Raw genomic sequence first — 11,625 nt, 5'->3', positions numbered from 1 at the left:
CACTACAATACAGCATCAAACCCTTGCCCCTTGCAACCTTGGCTTTGGAGTTTGGTCCAGATCGGAGCCCTGGCCTTGGACTGTCGACATGTCTATGTCCTCAGCCCGCTCAGGCACGCGAGGTCCAGGCTGCAGGCCATGGTCACTGACACCATGGACACTGAGTCTGTACTATACTGTACTGTAGTCTACTGCCTGGTCAGTGTAGATGGTGCAGTTTACTGATGCTGACAGGTTCAGTGTGTCAAGTCACAGTGTGTCGGGCCATCCGTATCGGAGATCTACTGTCAGAACGACGTGGCATGGCCTGATCAAAGAAAAAACTTCTTGTCAAAAGCGAACCGCGAAGACTGGAAGCTACAACAGTACAACTCACGGTGACTTCATGTGCACCATCTAATGACATGGCGTCCTTTCATGCGGTTTACCGCACGGATTTATGAAGTCAGACATATTCCGATTTATTTGCATCAATCGCACAAAATTAGGTACATTTCTCTTGTAAACCCTGTCAGTTTGAGAATTTAGACAAACACCGAACAAATTTTAGCCGCGACGAGGATCGGGAGGAATCCATCATTTTACATAGCTACTACCATCACGTCGACCGAGTGAAGATCGAAATGATAATGGAGTGGAGAGAAGAAGACCTGAACTAGAGTGCTTGAGAGACTATGTAGTGTCACATGAGAATTGCTTCGTTAGGAAGGCTCTACTTTTGAATGGAGAAGCCCAACGTCGCTGATTTGCATCGCCGTTTTCAAGCGCTGATCTGCAGTCGGAATGTTTTTGTAAATTATTCGTAGTTGTGGACGTGGATGGATTCAGCGCTCTGTTCTCTCAGCAAGCCTACTCAGTCCAACACGAAGGACTTCCATGAGCGAAACAACGTGCTCCTCGAGCAAGTGCGGCTCGGGGTAATATGGCCAATGCCACGGGAGACCACCTCGTGCCTGCATAAGGCCAAGAATTGATGGCAAGACATCTTTGATGAGCGCCTTCGACTTCAAGGACGCAATATATCTCCTCAGCAGTAACTGCAGCGCTCTTGCTGAAAATATCACTGCAAGCATGCACTAGGCATGATTTAGTGAAGAGCTACTTGTACTAGCGATTGGAGATTTGGTGTTGGCTTCCAGGGCTGGGCATATCTGCTCCATCATGGTAACTGGTGCGTTTGTCAAGGCAGTGCAGTTTCTGCTGCTGTTTCACAAGCCATATGCGCATATGCGCAGTGAGTAGGAATTTGTTGTATGATAGCTGAGGATCACCAGCCTTCATGGACAAACCTATATTGGGACTGGTTGCTGAACAGTGCACACCTAAATCTCTCCGCAAGCTCTCTTGCTCAGCTGGTGACGAACACTATAATACCCGCTGCTTTGGGCTTGCAGCCCCGTCTCCCGACCGTAGACCGATCGAAAGGCTGTCACGGTCCTGTGACCATCGGCGTACAGTTGACGCTGATGGGGCATCGGATAAAGTGCTGGCGTCAGTAATTGTCTGGTATACCTGGAATCTACATCTACAGCTGATTTTGACTTCCAGCCATCCTTCGTTAGTTATGCTTGTGACTATCATGCCAGCAAGTCGATCAGCAGCATCACCTCGCATCTTTGATGGTGAGGCCTGCAAAACGTCACCGACCAGTGACGATGCTCAAAAGGGCACCCTACCAGAGCTGGCGCAGTGTATGGTGCAGTCTTTCATGAATCCATGAACTATGCTGTTTGGCTGCTGTAGCTCTGACGCTTGCGTGTGTGCCTTACATTAAGGGCAGCGGGCCGTCTGCTCTAGCCATTTGCCAATGCATGCACGGCTGAACGTCTACCAGCAAGCTGCAAACACTTCTCTCCCTACCACACTGTGACATAGTGGACATTGTGCGTGTGTTGTTGCATTCCTATCTGAACTGAACTGTTCTGGATGCAGAGATTTACCCACTAAGCCCTAGAGAAATATGAATAAATACTATACTACTACTATTACTAAACTTGGTATGCGGGTGTGACGCGCTGCTGCTCATCAGATTCAGTCCATGCGACGCTTGTGTTTTTAGTTTTGTTATTTTGTCTGCCTTTTTTGAATTCGTAAACGGAACAGACTAAACTATCCAGTGATCAGGTACTGGTGTGGTGGGGCGAGGTTTTGTTGGTGATGCTGCTGTCAGTGGTGGCGGCGTGCATGTGCTCGTGCTTGCGGGCGATGGCCCGCGTTTTCTCCCATGCCGCAAGTTTGTCTTGCGTTTGTGTTCTGCATTTGGACTTCCTGCCAGGCTTGGGCTTGCATTTCAAACAGTTTGTCCCACTGTGTGGCTCCCAGTCTTTGAGCGGTGTACATCCACCTCTAGAGCTCCAGAGAATGTTGGGCCCCTGGCATTAACAGTGCATTCCATGGCCAATTTTCAAGTGTGGCAAAAATGTTCAGGGTGTATTTGGTTTCATCCACATTGAGATGAAACACTGCCAAAATGGATTCAGTATGACCTGCCACACGATACTTCGTCTGTCCACTCCTTGACGCGAATTTCTCCCCTCCAATACGACAACACGACGACAGGAAGCTAACATGAGCCTCCATTTCTGAACAAAATTACGTCTCTAACATGGCCACGAAAAGCTACAGTTATGCACGTCAAGCTTAGGACTACACGAAATCGAAAGGCTAGGACATCGAGGTATACTAGAAAATTGTCTGCGAGGCGGAGAAAATTCGCTGACGAGGTTGGCGAGCCCTTGAAATCGAGCGACGATCCAAAAATAATTGCACCCACGTCGAGAAAGAAACCATGCGTAGCGCGTGGGTAACCCAAGAAGATCGCTCGAGCGGCGGCACAGTCGAAGGCAAGGCCAGTCCAAGCTCTAAACTCTATCGAATGACCTGGCAAACACCCGTGGTTTCGGTTGACCTTGCCCGTTTGAGATGGAAGTCGAGCGAAATTGCAAACATACGACTAGGCCAGATCGCGTAAAAAATGAAAAAGATTAAAATTTGGCCGCCATATTTAATGAACGCGCATCGCATGCATGGGACAGCCGTGAACTACAACTACAAGTACAAGCACCTTTCTTCACACTTTCTACTGTTGTCTGGACAAAGCAGTCGCCTTCACACTTTCTGCTGTTGTCTGGACTAAGCAGTCGCCTTCGCACCTTTGCGGCTCATAGTCATCATGGTCATGGTATCGGGGGACGAAGAAGAAGAAGACCGTTTCAGATTTCACAGAGTCAGTGCAACGTCTACGCTGGCATGGCATGGTCACCGCTTTCGCGCTGAGTAAAAGTGTTTTCATGTCCCAGCATTTGCCAGAACCCCGTTGTAGAAAGAAGGAGCTGTGTCAACTCCTACGACTATTTTGTTACGCGTTCCGTACGCGAAAGGGCGCACGTATAATATTAGCAGAGCGTTTCCTTGTCCCATCTCTTCCATGGGCAGAACCTACTGTAGCAACTGATGGCTTCCTTCCTGTCTTGGGTGGAAGTACTCTTAGTCTTACTCGCTGGCAAACCTTGCATTGTTGCATTGTAGACTCACGGTCATCACGTGCTAGTACTACCATTGCCCGGCGGGAATGCCAATACTTCTTTCTGCTCGACAACGAAGCTTCGCCTGGGAAGACTGTTCGCCTGCAGCGCACTGGCTTGCTACGAATTCAACGACAGTCACTGTGCTGCATATCGCATGTACGCCAGTGTACCTCCACTCTCCAGCCCACGTACCTCCGCCCGCTTTCCGAACTCATTACGAATCATGTGAAGTAACACATCTCCACTAGTAGACAGTAGACTAGTTCACTGGTTCATGGCGCTCTCGGGTAAGGGACAGTGCAGTGCATTGGCGAAGAATATGTCGTTGTACACCGGCGCAATTGGTGACCAGAAGAAGAACAGTGGATTGCTCCCATAGGCGAAGGTCGGCGGTCAGCGCCGAGAAGACGTTTACCCTGACGGTTTCGTTTGCGGCGGACAGCGCTAACGCGTTGAATTGTTCGAGTTACTTGGTCGTTCTCCCGCATTGCGTAAGCCATGTCGCTACTGGCCACGTTGGTAGGGCCCGCCGGGAAAGAAAAAAATCTACTACTTCTACTAGGAGTACGAGTCTGTCTGAGCCTGAGCAACCTCCGGAGCTTGTCCTGAGGTAAGGAACTTCCGTATAACTGATATCGGTACAATACATGTATCTGCGTTCATGGGAGGGTTGGCGGCAGAATGACCAGATCCGCTATGAAATTCCCATCGCTACAGTGCTCTGAAGTGGAGCTCAGCCACAGCATTACCTCAAAGTTGTTTTCCGTAAGTGCATGGTTGTGCAGAATGCAGGTCCCCTGTACTGTTGTCCAACTAGTCAGGCAGAGTGATGTGTTGTGACTCTATGAGGAGAATTTTAAGACTGGGAACACCAAGGTGATGTGTGAGATCTAAAGTAGATTTGTGGAAGGAAGCTGGCATGTTGAGGTTTGCTCGGAGCCCAGAGTCGATCGAACTGAACGACTCCTTTGTGTTGGCCTGTCGCCTCCAAGTTGCCCGATTTTTCGTTTCAGTTTTTGGTGTCACAGGGTTTGCTCCAAACAGCACTTTGGAGTCCACGTCAAGTTCATCCGGAGTTCTGAAATTAGTTAATTGTAATCGCTCCACGACGGCCAGTACAGAGAAACAAAAGTCTTTTGCATGCTTCCATTAGTTTCCATTGGTATACGGTGCTTTATTGGCGAGAGGCGAGCCGCTGTTTACCTGCGACAAGAAGTTGATTTTTTGAAAGACGTAAAAACTCAAGTCGCAGTGCGAAGCAACACATCAAAAACTCACCTGCTTGGAATGGAGCTTCTGGTCATCGCAGAGCCATCAACTTTTAGCTCGGAGTAGAACACATCGTAGTCTCGCTGTGACATATGCTTTCTAATCAAATACCAAGTGAATATTTAGTCCGTTCCGGTTTGCGACATATCTCCTATTTGAAGTGAACATTATTTTATTCTTACAAGAAATGTTATCGCATAGTAGAATACATGTATATCGGTCCTAAAAATGGACAGTTTGTGTATCAAAACGTGCCAGATTAGTACAGTCAGTATCGTCTATAGCGTTGGTCTTTGATTTTGAGCATTTTATCACTATAAGCGACAATCAAGGCTTGTTTGCTGCTACTTCAAGTTTCATGCTCACGCAATCATCAGGCAACATGAAGATCAGGTGCCGACCATGCCGGTATATAAGGAGAGGGTGGTATAAAAAGCTGTGTGAGACTGTGGGGGCTTGCGGTGGTATTTTAGGCAGGGGGCTGTGTGCAGAGTGTGTGGTTGTTGAAGGCAGGGGCTAGCAGTGCAGTGTTAGCGCGGAGTGTGTGGCTGGTGTGGGCAGGAGGTGGTGAACAATGTGAGTGGATGTTGTAGGCAGGAGGCTGTAGAGCTAGCACTGTGATATTAGCGCAGTGTAAATGTATATGGCTGGTGTGGGCAGGGTGTTATGAGCAAGGTGTGTGAACGTGAATGGTGTGGGCAGGAGGCTGTGGAGACATGTTTAGGTGACACCGTGGTTTTTTAGGAGATACTTGTTCTCGTGTCGGCACTTGGACACCATTTCAGAGCGCTTGTTGAGGCTGGATGGTGACCTAGCGTGTTCAGGATGTGATACTTTTCTCTGGTACAGAGGGAGCACCGCTTCGTGATGTTGGAGTATGCCTGGGCGCGATCTTTTATCCTCCATTCGACGTCGTATTGGGCGTTGGATTTCTTCAGGTTCCAGATGTAGTTGGAGAACTCAGTGCTGCTGGAGTACTTCTCGTATCTTGTTGTTGTCATGTGGTTGGCATGGCGTGACTTGAACGGTGGCGCCGACATACCGGTGTATTCCTTCTTGGTGGGGCCTGACGTTATGGATGCTACATATATCAGCTCCGTCGTTTGGCATTCACCGTTGAGTGGACAAGATGGCTTGTCTCGGCAGTTGCAGGGCTTATCCGGTTTTTTCGTTTGCGGGCAGAGGACCGCTTTGTTGTGGCTTTTGATGCGTGCAGCCATATTTGGCATGCAACTGTAGCTGATCTTGATGGTGTTTTGTGAATATACCACTATAAGCGATATATTACTATGACCGATACTGCATGTACTGTATGCAAGTGGGGTATCAAAAGACTCAGCGTGCCGTACACATGCACCCTGCATACTGAGTACTGTATAAGCAGAAATATTCGTCTGGAATTAATTTCGTCGTTTTCGTCCAACGAGCTTTTGGACTAAATTAAATGTAGGACGAATATCGATTTGTCCAGCGTTTCTATACACTCTTATGATCTATGGACGAAATTTTCAACCGGACGAACTCCTTTTCTTTGGAGTTGGACGGAATTATTGACCGACGAAATTTTCTGCCTCTACAGTAGTTGGTTGCAGCCTACATTGTACGTCCTGTGTACTCCTGCTGTGACAAATGCACCCTATCATGCCTGTGCAACCTAGGCTCCTGACACACAACCGTGAACGTCAGCATATCCTCACCAATGGAGGCATTTTGGACAACTACTACTACAAGTAGAACTTACGAAACAACACTGAGCAAAATTTTCACAAAGAAGTAACTTCCTGTTCGCCTCTGACACCACTTGATTTCACATCAATTATTTTAACCGATGCAAAAATAATGTAGGAGAGGTCTTTTGAAAATTGAATTTGATCATTATAGGCGATCAGTATTACTACATGTATAGACGATTATTACTATACGCGCTAACAGTGTATACATGTGCACTGTTATGGGAAATGAAAATGAATTTGAGAAGCTGATCACTATAGCCGCTATATTACTATAGCCGTCAACCTTATAGGCGATACGTACTGTACAAAGTGTATCGCCTGTAGTAATAACATCTGCTCAATCCAGTTCCGATCCGACTCACATTTGCTGTAGGTTCAACTGTTATGGTCATGTATTAGTAAACTCATGTTGCATAGCCACATGGGACTATGATTCTATTTTTAGTATGAACACCCGCCATGTACAGCAGTGATACGTGTATGATGGCCTTCCTACTTCTGCGCACATGCATATGATATGTCACACTTGATTTATACCGTGTAAGAAATATCCGAAATAAGAAGTCGTTTTTCAAACACCCACACTATAACCGATACCTACTGTTCTAGTATACACCCTCTATACTAGCTCTGTTTTACTGTTGTTAGCGTCATTGTAGATCCAATGCCAGGCTACTGTACTACTACATTGTACATGTTTTTCGATTTTGACAGCATGTTACAAGGCGAGGACGCGTAGTGCTCCTGACTACAACCATAAACCGGTTGGCAGAGTCCCGGTCTTGCGACCATTTGAACCGTATTGGGAAAACCCAGGTTCGGACCCTCGTTACTCTACGGGTTGGTAGGATTTTTATAATTTTCGTTTTTTGTGTTGTAGAAGTCGTCGTGTTGCCGCCGTAGCATTGTTCACGTTGCTGCCGCTGCAGGGATTACGTCTGGAAGGATTTGTGATGTTATTTTCTTGTCTTCCTCTGTGATCCCTGCAGCGGCAGCAACGTGAACAATACTACGGCGGCAACACGACGACTTCTACAACACAAAAAACGAAAATTATAAAAATCCTACCAACCCGTAGAGTAACGAGGGTCCGAACCTGGGTTTTCCCAATACGGTTCAAATGGTCGCAAGACCGGGACTCTGCCAACCGGTTTATGGTTGTAGTCAGGAGCACTACGTGTCCTCGCCTTGTAACATGCTGTCAAAATCGAAAAACATGTTAAACTACCAAGCAAGGCTTCTGTATATACATTGTACATGTACTGTTACTAGTGAATAGGTTATAATAATACTACATTGTATTAATACACAAAGGCACACAATGAAAACCTTGGCAAATTTATTCCGTTGTGACTCGGAGTCACAACGGAATAAATTTGCCAAGGTTTTCATTGTGTGCCTTTGTGTACGCCGCTCTGCCTGAATCAGGCATTGAGCACTCTTGCAGAACCAAAGCATATTGCCTCTGTACATTGTATTAATAGTGTTCCAACTGCCACATCCTGGAATGTGCTACTGCAAGGGTATACATGTAGGTGGCTGGTGCAAGGATGACCAGGTACATGTACATGTAAGTGAGAACTGAGAAGCCATGATGCACCAGGTGTTTTTGAAGTACATGTAGTTGGCTACCTTGTCCTTGAATGTGTGCCATGCCCAGCAGATGGGTAGATGTGGGGCTGCAGTCTACACTGTGCATGTACCTCCTCCATTTCACACATGTGCCATAGCCTGGGCATGGGGTAAAGCTGATTTCTGCACAGACCAATCCACATGTACATGTCATGTACATGGTCCTAGTGCAACTAATACTTGTTCCTTATACATGTACATGTAGTTGTGCTGTTGTACCAAGCGTATGTACTACAGTACAATGATGTATGCTAGTAAATTTTCTTGGACTATCACTATAATTTTATTGTCTATAACACTTAACAGTAAACTACAGCCAGTGCCAGTGCATTAGCCTTAGCAATGTGTTGCATGCCACATGTACAACTAGTATGTTGAAGGATTTTCAGATACAGGTGGAATTATTATTTGGGGATTGGGTTGTGTGACATTTGACTTGTCTAACATTCCTTGTGGTTCACAATTACAGTACTTGCAGTGTAGCAGTTTGCACTACAGAATTACCAGTTTGCACTACAGAATTACCAGTTTGCTCTACAGAATTACCAGTTTGCACTACAGAATTACCAATTTGCACTACAGAATTACCAGTTTGCACTACAGAATTACCAGTTTGCACTACAGAATTACCAGTTTGCACTACAGAATTACCAGTTTGCACTACAGAATTACCAGCTTGCACTACAGAATTACCAGTTTGCACTACAGAATTACTACTGTCATTGTACAAATGAACAATGCAGAATTTTAGATTTTCTTCTCCGGTAGAATTTTCCGGCTTCTTTCTACTTCCTCATGCAGAAATGCAGAAACAACAGCCATCAAGCCAAGAGGATAAACACTTGCTGAACTCTGATTGGCTGAGGCCAGTTGACCAATCATTTCAGGTGTGAAGTTCACAGCCAGCATAGGCTATAAAAGTAAATCATCCAGGAGGGGATGGTGGTCGGGGGTTGTGCGCCATCCTACATGATGTGATAAACAGTTGTCTAAAGTACCCTAGGCTACACTTACAGTGCTCAATGTCCACTGGACAGAGCCAGTAATGCAAATATTACACAGCAATGAATCAAACAAGTCTCATTCCGCTGTTACTCTGATGTGATAAAGATATTATTACAATATTACATGTAGGTAACTCGGGTGTGTGGTTCTGTATAGTAATAGTAGGCAGAACGCATGCAGCTTTAGAGTGTCCTGACCAGGGTCAGCGAATCAACATGTTGCATGGCACGTTAGTGGTACGTCGACCATGATGGATACAATCAACCATGATAACTGTTGTTCTTATTAATTTTTTGTGCAATACCAGTTTGAACCTGCAGTGAATGTGCAGCTTCTATGGCTAATTTGCAAACAGTGAAAGAATGAAATGGGTTTCGCTAAATGTATTTCCTCATTATTTCACACCCTGCACTACATGTTTGTACTTCAGAAGTATTAGTATACATGTACATGATTTGGTGGTTGATTCTACAGCGTAAACAGATTGCGACTTCAGTACTGCTCTCTGTCGAGCTCAGTAATGTAAAACGCATTTTATTAGGTGTGCACCACACAGACTTTAGTGCGTGTAGGCCATCTAGTGGTGGTGCTGGGTACCTGAAACACTTGGCTGGTTGGTTGGTATACTGAATACTAGAGGGAGAGAGCCATATTGCCTGGACAAGTGAATTGTCCAAGCTCTCACAAAATGACCAAGAAACGAAAGAAATATTACATGAGAGTCACAGTAAAGGATGCAACAATAACAACAACAGAGACAGACAGACAGACAGACAGACAGACAGACAGACAGACAGACAGACAGACAGACAGACAGACAGACAGAGAGAGAGAGAGAGAGAGAGACGGAAGGGGGGGGGGGAGGAATATGGGGATTGTTATGATGGAGTTAGATACGCAAAAAAATGTATGGATAAAGGCTGGGCAAGTCGAGAGCCGTGACAAGACTCGTCAAGAGCTTTAATTTGTCCGCCTGTCGCCTTCTGTACGGACCGCAACTGCTCTCAACAAACTGAATTGAGCCACGTCCAGCGGGACCAGGGGGAGCGCCTAGCCAGAGTGGGGTTGTAGCGGTGGTGGGTGATGCCAGCTCCTTGTGAAAAGTAGGGAGGGGCTAATACTAGTAATAGGGTGAGGCTTGTAAAGGACACCCTCGCACTATAACTTTTATTAAAGTATAAGCCAAAGGTGACATACCTCTAACAAGGCTAGCTGTAAGATGTAAGTTAGCCCGTTGTGGAGAGAGGCGCTCAGAGGGAGAGGCTTGCACAGTCCAACACTAACAGACAGGTGCTATTAAATTGAAGGAGACAGTTACCGAGACTATCAAGGCTAGCTTTTACATGTCTACTGTACTTCACTATAATGAAGTTGCCAATATGGGGTATGCGTAAAAGTCAAAACTAGGTACAAGTAATGTTACTTCTCGTCATTCATTTGGTAGTTATTATTCAACAATCTAGATGGGATACCCGAGTTACTTCCCGTCATTCACTTGGTAGTTATTATTCAACAATCTAGGTACGATACCAGAGCATTTCTTTAATAATACTCCTGGCCTTGTCGCGCATGAACAAGCATGCACTGCACAGAATCATGTGTGATCTACAATCTAATGATATTGGGCTGATTCCTATAGCAGTAATGATTACACTAGCATCATGTCCTGGGACTGGAGCAAACCTGGACACCGGAAGGAAGCAGAGTCTGTGACAATGTATAATATGGCTTGCTGTCCATTACTGAGGTCAGTGAGGGTACTCAGCCTGGTTCCGGTTTTGACGCTTCTTTAAGTTAAGGTGGCACAAACAGTAGATCTCTGCTCCACTGACAGAGGAATACGCTCGGCACACAGTCACGGATGCAAGACTTACAAGTTAGTTACAACAAGCACTGCCATGACTCCATGAGCTGAGACAGAACTCAGGAGTACCTGCAGGCGGGGTGCAGGCGGAGTGCCTGCAAGATGTGCAGAGATACCGGTCGATGTTGGAATCTACAGCTTTCCTTAGACTGACATGTACCGGTACATCTACGTGTAGACATGACTCTCCCCCGGCCCCATGCAATGCACGTTTCACGAGGACACCAGTAGTGAACCCGTTCGCAGACAAAAACGTGCGGAGGGAGAGAAACCATGGAAACGAGGAATGTGAAAAGTCTTCCTTTCCCTATCCTATGATCATGCACATCGCGTAAAGTATTACCATGATTACTGCTGACTATTATTTTGGTCAAGAAAGCGATACTATGCGTGGAGCGGGTAATCACGCATAGCAGTACATGAAGTATGAATACCGCGTTACAATACATGCACATGGCGGCACGTTACCGTAATACTGTAGTACGTGCAGTCGCCTCTGCACTTCTCCTCGCCGGCGAAAACTGAAAAGGTACACGACCAGGGATAAGGAAACACATGTTTGAGTTTAGATTTTCGTACCTTATGTACCACTTAG

The sequence above is a fragment of the Sycon ciliatum genome, chromosome 1 (assembly GCF_964019385.1).
Source record: "Sycon ciliatum chromosome 1, ocSycCili1.1, whole genome shotgun sequence".
Taxonomy (NCBI): Eukaryota; Metazoa; Porifera; class Calcarea; order Leucosolenida; family Sycettidae; genus Sycon; species Sycon ciliatum.
The sequence above is the reverse complement of the archived record's forward strand: the minus strand, read 5'-3'. Positions refer to the sequence as shown.